The following is a 21,749-nucleotide window of genomic DNA, read 5'->3' as shown; positions in this document are numbered from 1 at the left end:
CACTGCATAGGGTTGTTGTGGCCAGTGTGTAGAACTCAGCACTTAGATGTGTTAAATCTTGTGCCGTTGGACTCTGCTTCCAAATGGACATGCTGGCTGCAGTAAAGTATCATGGGGCTTGAAGATCAGATTGTGACACCAGAGGTTTCCTGTTCTGGTTGTTGCTTTTGGTTTCTGAGTTTGGGGTGTTGGTCCTTTCTGCTGGTGAGCTGTGGGTCAGGGAGTGGGAGAGGACACTGGCTCCTGCTGCTTCTGCATTTTGCTTCATTTTTTTGCAAATAAGCTAAGGTAAATGCGCATTGTATTATCTCATTTCCATCAAAGCTCAGTATCTCAACCCAGAATTTGGGGTTATTTGTGTTACTTTCCCACCTGTCTGTGTATGGGGAGTGGACCTGGTGAGAGCAGGCTGTGTTAGCCCAGGACACTCACTTAGAGTGTAAGCAAAATGTGAGCATTTTTTCCTTTATATTTATTTTTTTACTTCCTAAGGAAGGGACATCCTCTCCCCACACTGACCCTGCTTTTCTGAGGTCAGTAAAGACTGAACTCAATCTATGACAGGTAAAGTCTCTGTGATTTTTACATGGGATTTATTTATTTTTTTGTCCACCTTTGAGCAATTTAAATATTTTTAATTAAAGGCTCTCTTAAACAAGCACAGTGCTGCCACCATTTAATTTAAGAAATATTTCCATATGAAGAACTTTCCCCATAAGCGCTTTAAGAATAAATTAGCTGTTGCGTTTCTTATGGAAATGGACCTTAAAATATCCCTCTGTGTCACTGTAATGCAGCAGATATGAGTGTTTGGTAGTCAAAGGTGCCTGCAGCTAAAAGACAAAGCACTAAAACATTTCCCAAACTGTGCAACTTCATTGCTGTCAGAAATGTAAAAGGCTTTTACCCCCAATTCTGTTAGCTACTAACAGAGTGATTTTTAGCTACTAAAATTACTCCATCTAGTGAAACTAAAATTTGCTGTGGGGATTTTGAGTGCTTAAGTGAGTTTTAAACTTTTGCAGTGACTGAAATACAGAATCAGACTGTACAGTTCTGCAGAAGCTAACGACTACTGCTGTTCTTGCACCAATTAAAAAGAACAAGTAAGGCAGAAGCAGGTTTTGGAGCAGTCTGCTTTATGGTAGTTCACACTGCTGACCAGAAATCTGAGAACAAGAGTAGAAGGAAAACAAAGAGCTTTACAGTCCTTTTTTTTTTCCCTTTCTTTCTTTTCTTGTCTTTTTTTTTTTTTTTCCAGGAAAACACACAGAAGCTAATTTTAGCTTCTTGATCAAATTGACCCAGTCTTTAACCCTGGCAAACATTACCACAACACAATTCCAATAGACAATAGTTTGCATACCAGCATCACACTAGAAACATATGTGCGTGCAGGCCTGGCTTTTTTGGGAGACTCTCTGAGAATTCCATTGGAGTGAAAGTCTGAAAGTGTTTTCTTCCTAATTGGGTTATAAATTGGGGCTTCTTTCAAACCCAGACTGAGATCCTTTCAGAGGCACTTGCACTCTCTAAAAACTTATTATGTCACAGTTATGTTTTGACCAGACTTTCAAAATATCATTCACTTGGAGAAAAGTTCCTTGGCATGAGGCTTGATTATTATCTTGGAGGGGAAAAAGAAAGAGAAGGGGGGGAAAAAAGATTGTTAACAGCTGGGCTATTCATGGGCAATGGCTGCACAGTTTATATATCCAAATATTTGGAATGTGAACAATTGCCTCTTACTTTCTCACAAAGTCTCTTATGAGGTCTGATTTTGTTGTTGTTATTGTTGTATTTAGCAGAAGTATGGAGTTATTTGCCTGCTGAATCTTCTGCATGTCCCTCCTCTCTCTTCCCTGCTGCCCCATCTGTTTTCCTAGCCTGATCAGCAAGTTCCCACTACTACCTTGGGTGCTACCAATCTAATTGCCGTCTCTGGTCCACCGCATCCTGACTATGTGTAAAGTTTGGCTTTATCAGGGGCAAAGCAACATCGGTGATCTCATTCCAGGACATGCATTCTTGAAAACCAAGGTTGTACTTCAAAAGGCCTCTCCAACTCTCATTTATTATTTTTCTATAAATGGCAAAATTTTAACTTTCTAAGTATTTAATCTGGATTTTTTCCCACATAACATAGATAATCCCTAAAGCTTGACTCATGACATTAAAAGCCATTTTAGGGGGGCAGGGGTAAAGAAATAGTTTCCTGTAAAGAATGATAAAACGACACATCCTACCTCTTTTTTAATTACACCTGATAGGCCACATCCTGGACAGAGAGATCACTTCATTCAGGTCACTATTCCAGTCAGTCAGCATAGTTTATTATTCATTTTGCAACTGTATTGGGAACCCATTCCTGGAGCAGAATTCCATTAATTGCACTGTAAAACTTGATACAACAGGACAAATGCACTTTGGAAAGTTTACAGGCAAGGAATGAAAATTCCAATAGATTCAGACAAACAAACATAAGAGACAAGGACAGAGCAGCAACCATAGGACAATCATCAAAATATTTCATGGAATCAGTTTGGTTGGAGAAGGCCTGTAAGATCATCAAGTCCAGCAGTCAACCCAATACCACCATGCTAACTAAACCATGTCAAAAAGTGCCACGTCTGCACATGTTTTGAACACCACCAGGGAGAGTGATTCAACCGCCTCCCTACATAGCCTGTTCCAATGCCTGACCACTCTTTCAGTAAATAAATTTTTCCTAATATCCAATCTAAACCTCCCCTGGTGCAACTTGAGCCCTTTTCCTCTCATGCTATCATTAGTTACTTGGGAGAAGAGACTGACCCCCACCTGCCTCCAACCTCTTTTTGGATTGTTGCAGGGAGCGAGGTGGTCTCCCCACTGCCTCCTTTATTCCAGACTAAACAACCCCAGTTCCTTCTGGCCCACTTCACAAGTCTTGTTCTGCATACCCTTCACCAGCTTTGTTGCCCTTCTCTGGACAAGCTCTGGCAATTCAATTTCCTTCTCCTAGTGAGGCCCCCAGAACTGAATCCAGTATTCAAGGTTCAGCTGCACCTCAAATACTGTGTTCAGTTTTGTAACATGTCTGCAAAGGACAGTAGTAAGGGTGCTTTCTGGATGGTCACAAACGCTCTCTTCATCCACTGAGACCCAAGTGGAACTTGTGCAGTTTAATCTGAACATACCTACTTCTTCCATTGCTTGTTGCTGAGATGGAAATCAAGGAAGTTGTTCTTCACAGAAAGAGTGATTGGCCGTTGGAATGGGCTGCATATGGAGGCGGTGGAGTCACCATCACTGGAGGTGTTTAGGAGGAAACTGAATGAGGCACTTGGTGCCATGGTTTAGTTGATAAGATGGTGTTGGGTGATAGGTTGGACTTGATGATCTTGAAGGTCTTTTCCAACATGGTTAATTCTATTCTTCTATCCTATTTTCCATTCTAAATTTGTATTTTTATTCATGCTACCTCTGTGCAATCTCTGCCCCAGCTCAAGCAGATAATTCCAATTTTAAAATCCCAGGTACTTTTTCTTCCTGGCACTGTTGTATTTTGGGTAGAACAGGTACATGCAAGTATGCCTGAATTATTTGGGGTTTTTTAAGTCATTATTATCTGCCTCAAGTATTAATGATCTTGTGATACAAGAGCATTAAACCTGGGCTGTGGAGCACAAAGGGAAGTTTTTCCACTAAGTTTTATGAATATTAGCAGAACAATAAAAATAAGTTTTCATATTTATCTGTTTATTTATTATGGGGTCAGTTTGCAAATAGTTTTGAAGGCATTAATACTGCCTGTAGGTGTTACGGAGAGAGGATATTTGCTAGAAGCAACTGATCAAGCTCTGACTGGGGTTTTTTTTGTGCAGCTTATAGCCTAGGCTGCAAGAGGCACCTGGACTGGAGGTAGTCGGGAGGGGTGCTAGGGTACTGCAGCACTTCATTTAAAGATACCTTTTTGTGTATATGCTCCAGTTTAAAACCGTTGCTTCTCTTCCTATTGCTACAAGCCCTTCTAAACAGTCCTTCCCCGGCCTTCATTTACACCCCCTTCAGATGTTGAAATGTAGCCTCTCCCTAGTGCCTTCTCTTCTTCAGGCTGAACAGCCCCAACTCTCAGCCTGTCCTCATAGGACAGACATTGTAAGACAACATCATCCTAAAGAGCTTCCAGTGTGTTTGCTTGTACAACTGTTTAGTTATCAGTCAATGCTGGGCTTGAAATCCTAGCCTCCTGTAGAAGTTTGGAAACATCCACTGGAGAGTAGCACCATCCCCTTTAGGTATGAAGCTGATGGCACAGCTTTGTGTTGGGCCTGGTCAGGTGGACCTGCCAGGGCTACTGGGAAATGTCAGCTTGTAAGAACTTAATCCAAAAATGGGCAGAAGATGATGTACAAGTTATTCTACAAATAAAATACCTGTAATGAACTTTCATTTGTAATTGGCATGGGGTTTGGATATTGTTTCAATTGCCAGTGTCAGAGTAAACCACAGCTTCTCTCTGAAGCACGTTACCTCTCTCAGAGTCTTCAGCCAGCATGCAAGGAACGTGACTCACCTGTTTGTTTCATGTTGAATTTTGAAGTGTGTGCCTTCTGAAATATTTAAGTTTGGAGATGAAATGAGAAAAAATTGTATTTCAAAGTGTTAGAATTCACAATTTATTTTCTCATCTCTGTCAAGCTGACTTGTAGCTTTGCTCAGCAGATGTGAATAACAAATCACTATCCTAGGCAGGGGAGTCTTCCTGTTGTCACATCGTGCTCTGCAGTTTGTGGTGAAAGAAGAAAACAAACCTTTAAGGAAATCTTTCTTGCTTCAAGGATTGCACATTGCAAAGAAGCAGATAATTTTTTTTCTAACCCCTTCCTCTTTGAAGAAGTCCAGACCTATCTGAACTAAGCAGTGAAGTGAATTCCAGATGATTGATTTAGGAGGCTGCTTTGGATCCTGTAACTACATTAATTATAACTAATATTGACATTGCTACTTGTCAAAGAGAAATTAAAAAGAATGTGTGGCTAATGAACTCAAGTCATATCTCTGCTCCAGGTGACAGGATCACTGTGCCAGGAGCAGAGTAACCTCTGCAAGGAATGGCTCCTGCATAGTCGGTGGTGGTTTCTGTAGCACAGGCTGTTCCTGTAACTGCAGAGTTTTCTTACTGTGGTCTGCTGGCCAACTTGGCTGTCTGATTTATGGAGACTTGGCTGGAAGAGAGGCCCAGGTAGCCAGCTTCTGTATTTGCAATGGTGTAGATCAGGGCAAATGCAGGTGAAGTGAGTCCACGTGCTTGTAATTCTGGGCAATACAGAGTTTACTCATTCCTCATGGTGTAGACTACCCCATTCCTATTTACAACAACATCTAGGTTTGCTCTTAACTGCCTGTTAGAAGACTGACTTGAATCAGAGCCACTTTTTCCCCCATTAATTGTGGTTTCTCACTACTGATCTGAAATTTGTGGTACAGCTTATATTAGGGTCTGGAAATAACACTGAATATTTGTTTTGAGAAGATACCTGCTGGTGTACTTTAGGAGGAAGTGTCAGCTATGTCTGCTGTGAGTTTAGGCAGAGTAAGAGCTATTTCAGCTTGTCAAATAAATTACAGGAAATCAAGTCAATAAATGTTGTTACAAGCATATATAGTGCTGGTTTTCCAGTATTTTATATCATGATTGTATTAAAGTTTTCCTGTTAGAATGCCAAAATAACTTATAATTTAAAAGTTACACCTTGCTTGAATTCATCTGGAAAATTACTTGGGTGCTAATATGGGGAACTGAGTGGTTCTATGTTGCTGAAGAAAAGTAATCAAATTTGCTTTCTGTGATGACTTTTTTATCTGCTTAAACAAGTGGGAAATTGTCCAAGCACAAGATAACTTTTTTTCTCAGTATTACTTTTGTGTCAAATACAAACCCTCAGTATTTCTGCATGTCTTACCTCACGAAGAAGGCAAACAGGCAGAACATTCTTTTTTTACTTTGAGAGGAAAACATGGCATCTGTTGAGCCCAAGAATCCTTGTGGGCTCTTCAGACTGTGAATTAAAAGGATATTATGACTCATATGACATTATTCCTGAGCATAAAATTACTCACATATGAAAGTAATGGAATGTGTTTGAAGTTTTGGGCCAGCATTTTGGTTACTCAGCAGGTGGTTAACTTGTAACCTGGAAAAACTTTGGTGGTGGATGAGGAGGAGAATAATTATAAGAGATAGTAGGAAGGCATGGACATCTGAGGAATGGTCAGTGGTGTGCATGGAGAGGGATGTTGTGCATAATCAAGCAGGGCAAGATAATTCACGGCAAGAAGTGAGCCAAGCTCCTTGTCCCATGGTGTCTTTTGCTCTCTGAGCAGCTCCATGAAATTACTGGGACCATTTGCTTGGTTTAAGTCCTGCTTAAATGAATAAGAACCTGGCACCATGTGTGTGTTTTATGTCTCTTTTGTAACTCTCACCACTACAAGGAAGTTATGAGGTGATTTCTGCTCATTTTGACTGTGCAAGGCTTGTTGGGGATTAAACCATCTGCATCCATTTCAGCTGGAAGCATGAACAAGTCTGTCGTTTTGCAATGGGTATGGATCCTTCTGGCCAGAATTCTCTGTTATGCCCCAGTGGCAGGAATGGCCATTGGTAGCCTCTTTCTTCTGTGCTGTGTCCTCCCCTCTCGCTTTCTGGTGAAATCAGAGCAGCAGAAGCAACCTGAATTTGCACCACTGGTGTCAGATCTGCAGCAAGCACTCACCAGTGCAGAGTTATACGTACCAGAGTGCTGATGCAGCACATCTCATCAGCATATGCTTCTCTCCTCTGGTCCACGCACCAGCTGTTTCATTTTGTTGCTTTCTTTAGGCACGTGGTGAACGAACTCATTTTGGAAACAATTTAAGTAGAAGCAGATTTGGGCATAAATCTTCTCTTGAAATATTTGCTTTAATATCAGCCCAATTTCTGCCGAGTGATGAATATTAGAGTTCTACTAAATGTACATGCAAACAGCTTGAGTACAAGGGTAGACATTCCCACATCTCCGTTTCAAGCTGTGGGGAAGTATCTCCAAAGCCGCCATGCTCATTTTTTAGTCTAAGATTTCATTCCATAACACACCTTTTAAGCATTTGGATTCTAGGAGTCTGGCTCCCCTGCTTCTCTCTCTTTCCATCCTGTGAGCTTTTCTGCCAGAAAGGTTTTGGAGAAAGAATTCTGTACACACACACATGCAAAAAAGAAAAAAGTTGCAGTCTGGCAGCAGTATCACTAGAGCCTTTAAAATGAAGTGCTCATCTTCTGACTTCCTCATCACTTCTTGTGTTTGTTGGGGTGACCAGGAGTCCATCTGATGTAATGCTAGCAGGCCAGATGTGCTTACACCCTGTGCAGCCCTTGGTAAAGACTGTGCTGGTGCTGCTCTAGATGGTGTTCAGCAAAGCATTTCAGCACAACAATAGTCTGCTGAGCTCAAAGGAGCTGTATGAGACCTTTAAAGCAAGCAGAAATGCTTTGTTGGATTTGGCCCTAAATGGATGGAGGGGGGAGGAAGTTGCCAAACAGGTTTAAAGCTGCTCAGTTTGCAAGGCCAAGGTGGTCCTGTGTGAAATAGTGTGAAACCTTGTACAAATGGAGCACAGACCCCCTAAGGTAGCCCTTGGAGCATCCTGCCCTCAACAGGGACACCTGATTTGACTGATGGTTGCACCCCTTTCCATTCACACCACATAGATAGAGGGAGGGAGATCTCCACAGTTACTCCTGCTCTTGCATTGAAGCAGTTGTGCTTCCCTGTTTCCCTCAAAGAGGGAAAAAGCACATTTATTTGGTCTGAAAAAAACCTCAATTGCTGGGACAACAGGTCCTCTAATTCTGTCTGCAATTCATCATCTGCCTGTTCCTTGGACTGCAGGGCCTGTGGCCTGCTGAGGGAAGGTGATGACAAGGCCAGCTGGCAGCAAACACTTCAGTTTAGCCCAGGTGGCCACAGTGCTCAATGGACAACTCAGCTCACAAAATACATTGCTGGTGGTGAGGACAACTTTTGCTCATTCCATCAGTTCTGGAATTCAGCTGATTGTCTGGTTAACACACTGTCTCTGCTCTGAGACCTTTTGCCAAAATGTGACTTAACATGAAGATGTCTCTAGAAAGCCAAAGCTGTTGGCTCCTTGTGTGAAACAGTGACACACAGACATCAGCTGAAGCTGGAAGCAGCTCTCTCCCTGTGGAACAGCAACTGAGGCACTGAGTCTGAGGAATGACGTGGGGAAGCATCCTTCTCGCGTGTCTCAGAGATGCTTGCTTCACTCTTCACACAGATATGTGAGCTCTTTTCCAGGCTACCACCAGATGGAGGAAATGTGAACTCCAAGTCAATACTAGGGGGAATTATTTACCCAGGTTTGTGCCTCACCCCTGAGAAATCCAGAAGCTAAAGTTTTGAAAGTAGAAGGGAAAAACAAAAGGGAAACGGAGGTTAATTTGTACTTTCCTTCAGATTTGCCTTTACTACAAAAAAATTACAAACAGAAAAATAGTTCTTTGATAAAATCCTGCTCTTCGGCTTCCTCAAGCTCAATAAGAGTTTGTTTTGATAAACTGATTGATGGAGGAAATTCTGCATTCAGTGCTTGTGGCCTTTATCTTGTAACTGCTCCCATGCAGGCTGAGCCAAGGACCCTGGGGAGCTCCTGTTGTGAGGACTCCTCCCTCCCTCTCAGATGTCATCAGAAAGGGACCATCACTGCTTTGTAAAACAAATCAGAAACAGATCTGAGAGGAACTACTCACTTTTTTTTTTTTTTTGCCTTGAAATAACAGCATGCACTGTCTCATTAAGAGAAAACTAAAAACCTTATTGAAAAAAATTCCCTTCACTGAAGGGAAGACCCTTTCAGTACTTCCAACCCAGTTCCAATCTGCAAATATCTCAGCATATTTCTGAACCTGACAAATCATGCTGGTTAACTGGAGGTGGAAGATCTATTGTCTGAAGCAAGGTGCTTTTTAGGTATTTCATCCTTGAACTTGGTCATAATCCTCTGTGCAAGAACTTTCTCATCTGATAAAGCACATTTGAAAAAGGCAGAATGGATAGGGGAGGAAATGGCATGTTTAGATTATTTGAGAAGAAGGGGCACAGAGTTACTCTGAAGAATAAAATTAGCATTTACTTCTCCCTGAACTCTATCTCCTTCCCCAGAAAACCAATGCAAACCTCTGCTGTGTCTGCCTTGCATTGCCCTGTGCACAGAGACTACCTTGATCCCTAGACATCTGAATCCTCAGAGGAAAAGTTAAAGCAGTGGTGTCTAGACTGGTGATATGACTCATGAACACACAGCCAGTAACCAGTTCCACACTGTCTTCCTGGGTCTGCAAACTGCCTGAAGCTGCAGCTCAAAAAGGCGGATATATATGTGTGTGTGTGCGGGGTGGCGGAGGGGTGGAGGGGAGGTCAGGTGGGAAGACAATCGTTGATTTTGTTAGCAACCCTTACTTATTACCAGTTACTTGAGGTGGTGGGAGATGGTTAATGAGAGGCCAGGCCATGAGGAAAGTAAGGGGAAAAAGCCTCAAGTGAAACAGGAAGGTAGAGAAATAGAAGAGGGGAGAAGATCTTAGGAGCAGTCACAAAAGAAGGCTAAGGGTGGTACATACTCATGTCTATGCAATTTAAAGTACAATGCGACTAGGTTGACAGAAAGACTTTTGGTCCACACCATTTCTTGATATTTTTTTTTTTAATTAATCCTTCTGAAAATACTTGATGAAGAAATAATTGTCAACAAAGTCCTTAGTAGGACAATCAGCAAGCTAGCAAGCCTCCAAAAGAATGGCACAACCAGGCTAAGCAGGCCCGTAAAAGGCACCTAGCATCTGATACTGTGTCAGAGCTCAGTGTGGATTCTGCCATCACTGGAGAGAATGAATGAACTAATGAAAACAGCGTGCATCTGCATATGAGGGAAACCAAGCCACCAAAGTGACTGGTGGAGCAGCCAGGCCATACTCTCAAGGGAGCAGCAGCTTAACCAACAGATGTTTGCTGAAATAGCAAACATGTGGAATCTTCCGGTGATGGATTTATTCAAATCCAGGTGGCCAGGAGCCAGGAATATAAAAAAGAAGCAGGGTAAAAATTATATTTATAGCTCTTTACTGGCCCAGCAGATTACACTTTTCATGAATGAGAGAGACATCAGTTAGTGAGCTCTACAAGGTCCTGATTTTCCAAGGTCTTAGTGACAGGACCCAATTCATTCAGACATGAAAAAAACATTAACTGACTGGGAGGTTGCAAAATCCTTCCCTCAGAAGTGCCCTTTCTGCTGCCCTCAGCTCAGTTGGGATTCATGGCATGTGTGTAAGCATAGGAAATGTCCCAGCTCACACCAGATATTTTTCCAGGTTTAGAATAAATCTATCATATGTCCCCCATGAGCTCCTTTGTCAGATATCTTGGTCTTTCTAAACTTCTTTAGATAACCACTGTAGCTCACAGGGAATTCAAATGCTCGCATCTGCTCTCAGATGACACAAAGCCCACCTAGTTTCCCAGTCACATATGTATGGACAAGAACGGTGACTGATAGTTCACTGAGCTTGTTTATGAACTGTTGCATTTTTATGTTGAGGTAGCACTTTGGGCCCTATCTCTTAGTCCAGGAACTCTGCTCTATGGGCACAATATGTGTATGAGAGAAGGATAGTCTGTTCTCAGAAGATTAGATCTAAGAGACAACAGATGAAAACAAGCGCCAGTAAAGAACAAAGCAAAGCTGGGACTAAACTGTTCACATGAAAAAAGACTGGCTGTATCTCATTTTCAGTTTGGGAGTTCCACTATGTGAACTTACAAGCAACAAAAGTCTCCTGAGAAGGTGTCTCATTTATTCTGCCATAAAGCTGGTTTGCTGTCACTTAAAGAGCATTGAGAAAATGACCAGTGGTGGAGAGTGTGGGGAGTTTTAACAGTGGCCTTCAGGGTAAGGTAAAAGCCATGTTTTGCAAAGCAAACCAGCTTCTGCTTTTTGGACAGACCACTTGGGGCTCTGCTTTAACTTGTGCTTTTCATCTCTTTGTTGCCTCTTGCCTGCAATTGCAAGGTCCCAGAGGAAGAAGCTGTGCTTCTAGTTGTGTTTTCACAGTGCTGAAAGCTGTTTGGGATTCCTCTGTGTCAGGCACGACACAACTATGTAGGAAGAGAGCAGGCTCGGCTTCTAAGGACTGTCAATCTGATATGGACAGGCCAGATAAAGGATGAAAGAGGGAATGGTTAGAAAGATACCAAAGGTCAAATCATGGCAGGGCTACACACAGGACAAAGTCTCCTGAGATTCACCTGATACTCCACCCCACTGTGGCAGATGCACTGGGAGCACTTTTCCTGTGCTGTATTAATTCACTCCGCAGAAGGGAAAAGAGCGCATGAGAAAACTCAGTTTGAGAGCTTGTAGATGAGGCAGTTTGTAAGGAGTAGGTAGCACCATTTGTTGCACTGAGTAGATCAAGACCTGAATAAAGGCTTGTATGTGTGAAAATATTAGGGTGTGTTTTTTTCCAGATTGCATCATTTAGCTTCATAAAATCTATAGCTTTCCCCTAAAAACTCTTTCTTGGCTTATTCTTATGCCACCTCAGCTGGAACAATGTTAGTTGATGAAGGCTTCTGTTGTGAACAAGGTTGTAAAAGTATTTTCCAGGTTTCCACCATGTCTTCTGCCCAGAACTGGCCCATTTTTTACAGGAGAGATGTTTATTAAACACTGTCCCAGCCATGAAACGTGTATCAAAATGCTCAGGTGCATGTTTGTTTCTTAGTACCGAAGATGTGGAGTCATTTGGACAAGAGAGGCCAACTTCAGCCCAGCAAAAAGGGTTTTAGTGCTGGACAGCTGGAGCAGGCAAAACCTCATTTCAAAAGTCTATGTGAGAATCATGGGAAACAAGGTAGCTGCCCCACTTGGAAGCTTTGCATTTCATGAAGTCAGTTTAATGTCTAGTGAGAACTAATACACCAGCCTCAGCACGCGACACTGCAAGTGGCTTGGGTGCCTGTCATGGGTTGAATTGAATCTGCTGATGTGAATATTCAATACCATGCTGCCATCAAGCCAACTTCAAAACAAAAGTGCTAGCTGGAGCAAAGTATGATAGGGTTTGAAGTTCAGATTGTAATTTGAGAGGTTTCCCATTCTGGTTGTGGTTTCCAATTTCTGGATTTTGGGGGTGTTGGTCTTTTCTGCTGTGCTGGATGCTGTATGCTTGGATGGGGGGAACCATTTTATCTCTGGCTTCTGCTGCTGATTTTGCTTTTGCTGAGGTAATTGTATAGTGTATCATCTCAGTAGCCTCTTTATCTCAAGCCATTTTTTGTGTGTGTGTTACTTTCCCTCCTGTCTGTCTGGGGGGTGGAGAGCTTGCTTGTGAGAGTAGGCTGTGTTAACCCAGGCCAGTGCCTCAGTGGTTGAGGTGAAATCCTGTTCATGTTGAATCTCATGGACATGCCTCTGCTGACTTTGACCTCCATTAAGGTGTGAGAGCATTACCATGGGCTTGGGATTTCATCCTGGGAGCTGAGGCAATTCTAGCCTGTGAAAAGCACCAAGGACTTTCACAGGACTGAAAGTACTGCTGTGCAGTGTCCTCAGTGTTGGTGTCACTTGAGGAGCCTGAGGTGAAGGAAAAGCTTCTCCACCTAACTTTCTAATGTGAAGGAGAAATACTGTGAGTCCTGCAAGTTTGTGCGGGGCTGTTTCAACACGTTTTGTCATATGTTGATGAAGGATGTAAATGTGTCATGCAAAAGCATCATTATGTATGTCTTTGGAAAAAACAAAAATTTAGTCAGTTCCTTTATATAAAAAAAGAAGTAAGGAACTTGGATTTTCTGGGAACATTGTCCAGTGAAACATTTCTCTTCCCTACGGTCCAGTAAAATTATTGTAGAGCTGCCAAAATCCGTCTTGAAAAGCAAATAGAAAATCCTGCAACTTTGGCTCATCTAAATGAGATGGCTGTTGTACAGTGCTGCTCCAGGCTTAATTAATCTTACTTTGGACATTAGTTAGTTGAAATGGATTTGATTTGAAGATTTTTGCATACTACTGAACACAGATAACTTATCTCCCTTCAGTGGAAAGGGCTATTAGTGTGTTTTCCATCAGTGTCAACCTCTTTTTGTTGTAGTTAATCCTTATCTGTCTATCTTTATGATTTCAGGATTGTTTCATGTAGTCCCACACTTTGCCCAGACTCTTAATTTACACATTTGGCTTGGCTGGGTCCCTTTCACCCTGCCTACAAATTTATCCCATGTCATCTCCTCATAGCAATTTATGACCCCTATAAAATGTCACGTAGAGTCACTTTTTATGTTTCTGAGTAATGGTCAGAAAGAATTGCACAGGGAATCAAAAATCTAATGAGTTGTGCATTGTTTTACTATTTATAACCTGAGAGCAGTCATTGACAATATTTGGCAATTTTACAGCCAAGAGCCCAGACTATTGTGCTTTTGAATGTAATTTATTAAGCAAATAAAACCCTTATTGGTAGTGGGTCATGTTAAGCCTATGGCACTGCTTGAGCTCCAGACCTGTACAGCTGTGGAGGTTCATGGTACCTGCATACATCTTGTGTGTCTGGACACCAATATTTTACACTTACTTCATGGTTTAATTTATTCAATTGCTATTATGCTCTTGATTGCACTGTAACCGGCCATTTATAGTAGGAACCTTGGATGGGAAGGGAAGGGCAGTGTGAGAAATAAAATGCATTTATTCTGGAAATATTTAAATCCCTGGTTTATGAAGCATGGTATTTAGTAAGTCCAGTCAGTAGATCAAATGGCTGAAATGAAAACTCCTAATATGATGAGGTTTTTGTTCTTCCCATCAGTGAAGGAAACACTCCCCAATCTTCATAATCTCTACGCTCAGTCACTCTAGATTTCCAGTGTAGCCTTACCTCAGGGAAGACCACCTAAACCATCTCCAGCAAGATGTCCATCTTCTTGTCTTCATGGAGTGCTATGGTTGACTGAGACTTCCCAGGCTCATGAAGCTGCCCTGGGGACTCATCCAGATGTTATTCTGGCTTTCCTGGGCACCACTCTAGTCAGGCGCTACCTAGTCAATGCAGAGATGTGGTGCTGGGGAGCCAGACTTAGTGGAGTTGGATGGTGATTGGACTTGATGATCTTGAAAGTCTGTTCCAACAGAAATGATTCTATGATTCTAGGTTTAAAAGCCATTTCGACACGGTGCTGTGGGACATGGTTTAGCAGTGACCTGGCAGTGCTGGGTTAACAGCTGGATTTGATGATCTGAAAAATCTTTTCCAACCAAAACAATTCTATGGTACCAGAATAAAAGTTATCTTGTAAAACAGCACAAAGGATTAAAACTCATAATAATAATAATAATTAAAAAAACACCCTGCAATAAGCAGAAGTTAATTCAGTGCTGTTACTGAACTGATTGGGGAAACCTAATTCTTTTCTTTCCCTGGCTAAATCTTCCTGCAAGGAAGCCTTGTAGCACTGCAGGGAGTTAATATAATCTCATTGCATGAATTCATAATTGTGTCTGCAGGTAAATAACTTTGGCTTTATTTCTTTCACAGTGGTTTGTATCTAGCAGAAAAGGCTTTTCTGTTGTTTGGATTGTGGGGTGGTTGGTTTTTTTTAATGCTTAAATGATTGTGGTTTTTGTTGCCCTCCTGATTCATATGGATATACACCAGGATTATTTCCCCTTCAATTACTGTGATTATAGCAATATAAACCAACCATAACTAAAGCCCACCTGTATCATAGATCTCAAAGAGGAGTAAGACCAGAGGCTGCTCAGTTTTTCATGTGGCTGATACAACTGTTATTTGATTAGATCTTGCTATTTGCATAATGCCCTAAAATGAGTTAATAGAACTAGGTGTTGCACTGCTTGCAGGAACAATTGCTCTGGGAATTAAAAGCAATTATTAAAACCCTTATCTCCTCAACATCTGTCTTAACTGATGGCAATTTAACAACAGTCTGGAGATAGTGGCTATTGAAATGGTGAATGAATGTATTAAAATGGAGTTCACACTGGTGTGTTACCACTGTTTTCTTGATTGCATGGATTGCTTCTCCATCCTTGAGAGGCCAGGGATGTGTGCAAGAAGCAGCAGAAGGGCTAGAAGGTCACTTACAATTTTCTGTGGTTTTATGGTGGAGGGGGGCATTTTATCCCTTGAAATTACAAGTGCTTTCTGAGCTTGTCCACAGTCTGCAGCCAAATTTTGGAATATCTTCTGATCTCAGGGTTGCTGCTACTGCTGCTTACTTATTATTATTATTTCATCATATTTGCTTCAAACCAGTTCTGCCATTCCCACATTTAGTGCCATGCTGCCTCGTCCCACGGCAGATCTATCGTAAAATAATCTCTGCCTCTTTTTACTACATTTATTCATTTGTTTTCCCAGAGAAGAAATGACAAGTATGCCTTAGGCTGGTTCAGAAGGCACCAGTGGGTAGAAGATTCTATAAGAATGACCAAGCCTCCTTCCTGCATTAGTATTAACCAGGATATCCTGTTCCTTGATCATCGCCTCAAGGATGAAGGACTTTTTATATACAGTATACCTTGGTTTGTGGCTGAGAAGAGACTTCATCCATTTTGGGAATCTTGAAAGGGGGTGGCCATGGCAGGGGGGAGGAAAAGTTAATAGGAAACAGATTTAGAAAAATATTGTATCTGTCCTTCTGGGTGAATAAATCAGCAACTGGAACAGCTTGATAGCTGTAACCATAACCCACTACGCTGCACAGAAATAAATATTCCCTTTAGGTCACTGTCTACATACCATGTCCTATCTGCACACTTAGCAACAAGTTCCTGCCATGCACAGTATAAACAGTTGTCAGAAAGCGGAGGGGGGACAGTAGAGAAAAAAATAATTGGAAAATATCATTCCTGGATATTAGCAATGCCTCACTTAGGTTTCACTACACCGTGTTTGTGTACTGCATGCCTAAGATAAAATTTGGTGCAAACATCCCCTTAAAGCCTGCCCAAAAGACCAGGTAGCTGCGCTCTCCTCCGTAGCACCAGTAATTTCATACTGGACCAGGTCTGAGCTGCAATTGTTTCACAGTGCTTGTACCAGCACAAACAGCAGCAGAACCTGGCTGTTACCATGTCCTCCCTGTTGCTACCTTGAATTAAGTTTGGTTTTCTATACCCAAAATCACTTTCACATCTCAGGAAATTACTTTCAAAGAAATTTGAAAATGAAGGAGGCCTGTGGATCTTTATATATATATATATATATGTTTGTTAAATTCCTAGTTCCTGCTTATTTTCAACACCTCCCTATAAACCAAAATACCTATGTTTGCATTTCACACCTAACAACCTGCTTTTTCATTGTTAACTTCTTCCCTTGCCTCCCTCACACCCCTGTGCCTGAGCTGCCACTGAACAGCATTAACTCACAGGTTTGCATTCGGATTTACTGACACAGGCATGTTGGAGTTTTGGCCATTGCCTCTGCAGTGTTTCCCTAATTATTGAACTAGCTCCTCCAGGGTCCAGTAAAGCTTTGCACTGTTAGTTAATAATAAAGTCACTGAACTACTTTTTCTTTAGTCCTTTTCTCTTTTCGTTTGAGTTCTTGGTACCTTCTGGCCTTCCTAAAGGACAGCCCCCACCTACTGCAGTAAATTGTAGCTGCAGCTTTGATAATACGGGACTTGGACAATAAGGTCTCAAGGGGTGCTTACTGAAAGAGATTAAACTGTAATTAAACTGCCCTGTGAGTAAGGAGAAGGGGAGGTGGGGGTGGTAAGATTTGTAGCTTTCATAAAACAGAAAAAATACATTCACTGGTGTTTACAGCCCAGAGATTTCTTTTATTTTCTTTAATTTTTTTTCCTTCCTTTTTCTTTTTTTTGCCATTCTGACTACAAAACTGTCTTATTTTTAGCTGGAAAGGCCTTTTCAGTAATGCCATATCAATCCCACAGTCCTCCTCTTTGAAATAATTGCACCGAGTTAGTCCCCAGTCAGCACTAACTGACTGAAAAGCAGGAAAGGAACATTTAACACACATACATAGAAGTGGGTGAAATTCACCATGAAAGTATGAATTTATGTAAGCAGTCTGCAGTTCTCTGTATATATATATTAAATGGGGCCTTAATTGAACGTGCAGCTATATAATATCCTTTTGTTTAGGCTTAAAATCCTGTTGGAGGGGTTGGGTTTGTTGGTTGGTTTGTTTTGAGGGTTTTTTGTTGGATTTCTTTGTGTGTGTGTGTGTCTGTGTGTTAACCCCTTCTCTTATCAGCTCAGCTATTAAATATTGTGGCTTTGCAGCTATCAGTCTCCGATCAGCACAGTTAGTGCATTTTTACCTTCCAAGGAAGTGCACTCAGAGCCAGCTGGAGCACGGAAAATGTAGGAGCTGGAGAAAGTCATAATTGAAACAGGCGACTGCTCCAGTACAGACAGGAAATAAAAGGAAGACGGGGCCCTTCAATGGATTAAATTAGATGTTTCAAATTCAGACAGTATCAGGAAAAAGAAGACTTATGTTAGAGAGGGAAAAAAAAAAGGAAAAAAAAAAAGGTAACAGTAAGTTCATTCAGCTGAACACCCAGCCCTCCCTTCTTCCCTCCACCATGTGTTTTTGCTGGAATCTCATTCCAATGCACTGAAGGGTAGAAACTACCCAGGCCCCTTCACTTGCCAAACAGCAGAGCAGCAGGTCCCTGTGTACTGATGTTATATTACCCATATTTTGTGCCCCTTTGGATAGTCCTTAGGTATTCTGTTTGTAAATTAAGCATGAAATTACATAGGGCTGAGGAAACGAGTGTTCGGGCTCGGTAATTAAATAAAAGTATATTGTGCCTAAAGTAAAAACTGAAATCATATGTGTCCCCTGCATGTTAGATTGAGATATGCCTATTTCACCTCTCTGTACGTAGAGCATATCTACATTTCTTCCATTCAAACCAGTTCCTCCTTGCTATGCAGCCACTATTTAGCACTGCTGACCTGCAGAGTTTTCTCCTCACTCATTTCTGTGTGAATATGTATGGTGCATGAAGACAATATGTGAAGATTTTTATTAGCCACAGGTTAAAAATAGCCATACAAGTAGCTATAATGGCCATGGCTATATGTTCCTGTGTGTCCTGCCCTAGGTAACCCTGCTTTGGCAGGTGGGGTGGGCTTGGTGATCTCCAGAGGTCCCTTCCAACTCCTACCGTTCCGTGACCCTGTGTGATACTGTGATCTCTATAGGTCCTTTGCAGCCCCTAACATTCTGTGACTCTTACAGATTCTTCCAAGCAGGCACCACTGAAATCCCCACTGCTGCACCATTGTGCAGTCAGTAAGGCTGACATATGTTTCATGCATGCAATTGGTTTTGATTCGTTTGCTTGCCAATTTAATAGCCAATTACTGGAGCTTGTGCTTGTATTTTTCATCTTTGCTATACGATACATCAAGTTTTAGAATCATCAAAAACCATTTAACAACATTAGACCTGGTAAGGATTTCTTTTAGTTCAGAACATAATTTATATTCTGATGAAAAGCACTTTTTAATTGGTAATCAATAATATTATTATTTCCCCAACAACATGAAGCTAAATACCAAGATGGGCAAGAGTCTATTGATGTCTGACCCACTGGGCACATGTTGCTGTGCACCTCAAAGCCTCCCAAACTTGGCACTTCAGGAAAATTAAAGTCTTTGGCTTGGAACAATTGGAGGTTACAAAACATATAAATTATAGCAGGAATGCCTCTAATCACTCATTTACCTTCTCAAATGCCTCAAGTGTTTTGGATTAGAAGAAAACCACTCCAAAAATTTGGAAGTATCTTAGAAGTAAATGGATATAGAGGAACAGTTTTTTTCCTGTTGGTGTTTGGTGTTTTTTTTTCGTGTGATAAACCCCCAGTTTTTAGCCATATGGTGTGTAAACAAAAAGCTTATTTTTGGAACAAGAAGAGGTTTTAAAAGTGAAGCAGTCACATAGAAACCTGATAAGGTAACTGGAGGAGTAACAGCAGGAAAACTAGATGCATCTTGAGATGAAGCAAATTCCTTAGCTGTGTTACAATTCTGTGTAGATTTTGGATCTCTCCAAAATTCTGGAGGGGTTCAAAAGTAATGAATTTATTTTGCTCTTATCTCCATTAGAGCTGGGCAGGTTGTCCCCTCTTTTAAAAGTAAGATCTTTCCTTTTTCTATCTTTTGTCAGCTTGTTTCTACACTGCCCTGTTTATATCTGCACAAGGGTTGATTAAATCCTGAATCACAAGGAGGTAAAACTTGATTTTGCATCCTTCCATCTGATCAGGTGAGGAGCTGTTCAAACTGTTTGACTAGACAAAATTATTTGAATTGAGGGGTGAGTTGGCTAAGCAAAGGTATACCTGTACTCAGTGTTCAACATTCTATTTTTTTAGAGTGTTACCATTATTTTTCAGTTTCTTGGTAACCTTTTCAGTGTTTTCAGAGATAGATTCATGGAATTCTTAGAATGTTTTGGGTTGGAAGGGACCTTAAAGATCACCTAGTTCCAACCCCCTGCCAGGGGCAGGGACACCTTCCACCAGACCAAGTTTCTAAAGGCCTCATCCAACCTGGCCTTGAACATCTCCAGGGAAGGAACATCCACAGCTTCCCTGGGCAACCTGTTCCAATGTCTCACCACCTTCACTGTAAAGAGTTTCTTCCTAATAGCTAGTCTAAATCTACCCTCCTAAATCTACCCTAAAGCCATTCCTTCTCTTTCTATCACTACAAGCCCTTGTAAAAAGTCCCTTCCTGGCTTTCTTGTAAGCTCCCTTCAGGTACTGGAAGACTCCTATAAAGTGTCCTCAGAGCCTTCTCTTCTCCAGGCTGAACAGCCCCACCTCTTGCAGCCTGTCTCCTTAATGGAGGTGCTTCAGCCCTCTATCATCCTGATGGCCTCTTCTGGACCCAGTCCAACAGTCCATGTCCTTCTTGTGCTAGGGTCACCAGAACTGGATGCAGTACTGCAGCTGGGGTCTCACAAGAGCAGAGTCGAGGGCATTCCTGCAGCTGCCTGGAATCTCCCACTGCAACCATTTTTGTAGTTTGTAGAAATGTCAACAGGGAGGAAATAGGCAAGTAGCACGAAGGAATGCAACCTAGATTGGACTAAAGTTGCCTGTTGAGAGTAGAAGCTCTGGAAAGTTGCCCAGGCATGGGAGAAACCCAGAATGTTTGGTTGAATTCTTACTGCTGAACCACAGGAATAAAAAGTACTGGAAGGGAGGTTCCTCTTGATGTTATCCATGGTTTGAAGGGGCTGCTTCAGTGGATATAGGGGGTTTGGTAGTGGGTTTAGGGGTTTTTTCCTGTTTGTGAGGTAGATGGGAGGTGAGAAATACTTTTTTTTCTGCAGCTTAATTTTACCTAGCTGCAATTCAGTACACATACATGTTTGTAGAGATACAAAATATGTTACACAGCTCCCTACACGTCCATCCTTTAAAAATGGAGAACATATGCTACTTGCTTTTGCTGTTAAAATTAATCTCAGGAAGCATCCCTAAAATTTGGCTTGAAAATATATGCCTGTGTTAAAGGATACCCCATGTTCTGAAGATGCCTTTTATAATCTCTGTTTAGGCTGTGGGAAGAAGTGTTCACCCAGAGTAGGTGTTTTTTAAGGCAGGTGTTTGGAAAAACATTGCCAATTATTCAACTCCTGACTGACTCTTCGCAGGCAAGGTGTCTTGTGCTATGATCAAGTATGCTTCTAGACACTTGTTTTTGCAAAATCTACCCAAAAAATTTGCATGTTATCTCCTGATGTTGTGAGCAATTTAGTAGCATGGAGCAAGAGATATGCTTCTGTCCTTTGTGGTCAAGTTCAGGGCTCTGCCTGGCACAGAACCCTGGCATGATGTGAGTTGGAAGGAACGTCTGGAGATCATCTGTCAGGATCACCCACAGCAGGTTGGCCAGTACTGCAATGTCCAGGTAGGTTTGGAATCTCTCCAGTGAAGGAGACTCCACAATCTCTTTGTGTAGCCTGCTCCAGTGAAATAGATTTGTTTCTTCAGGTGCTAGCTTGGGTCTCTGAAAACTGGACGCTCCACTGAGCCGTCTCAAGAATTTTCATATAAACCAAGACAAAACCAAGATTCCCACAGACTTGGGGAAAGATTGCAGCTTGGGGCCTATAAGGTCTCCTCAGAGCCTTCTCTTCTCCAGGCTGAACAGCCCCACCTCTTGCAGCCTGTCTCCATAAGGGAGGTGTTTCAGCCCTCTGATCATCTTGATGGCCTCTTCTGGACCCAGTCCAACAGTTCATGTCCCTCTTGTGCTAGGGTCACCAGAACTGGATGCAGTACTGCAGGTGGGGTCTCACAAGAGCAGTGTGACTCAGGTGGCTTTTTGCTTGGTCTTTGAGGCAGTGGGATATGCCTCTGATGAGGCACAGATTTGGGGCACAGAGTATCTCCTTGAAGAGGCAGACCTTCAGGAGCTATGGCCACAAGCAGCTTGTGTAAGTGTGAGAGGAGGGAATGATATGACACTTTTCACCTCTGATTTAATTGTGCTGTGGCATAGTGGCATTTAGGTGTCCTGCCAAAGACATGATTTGCCTGAGTAGATGCCACATCCATTGAGGCTAGTGCAGTCTGCAAGTCATATTGTCAATAGTTGGTTAAAGGTGTGAGTTCAGAGCT

The 21,749-nt window shown here is 41.9% G+C and overlaps 1 protein-coding gene across 1 annotated transcript in view; it reads left to right on the top strand.

Annotated features, from left to right (window-relative positions):
• The window catches only part of GMDS (GDP-mannose 4,6-dehydratase), a 370,458-nt gene that overhangs the window by 223,336 nt on the left and 125,373 nt on the right, over nt 1-21,749 (top strand). The gene's annotated exons all lie outside the window — the stretch shown is intronic.

Source organism: Dryobates pubescens, chromosome 9 (genome assembly GCF_014839835.1).
Source record: "Dryobates pubescens isolate bDryPub1 chromosome 9, bDryPub1.pri, whole genome shotgun sequence".
NCBI lineage: Eukaryota > Metazoa > Chordata > Aves > Piciformes > Picidae > Dryobates > Dryobates pubescens.
Note: the sequence above shows the minus strand (reverse complement) of the source record. Positions and strands in the feature narration are given on the sequence as shown.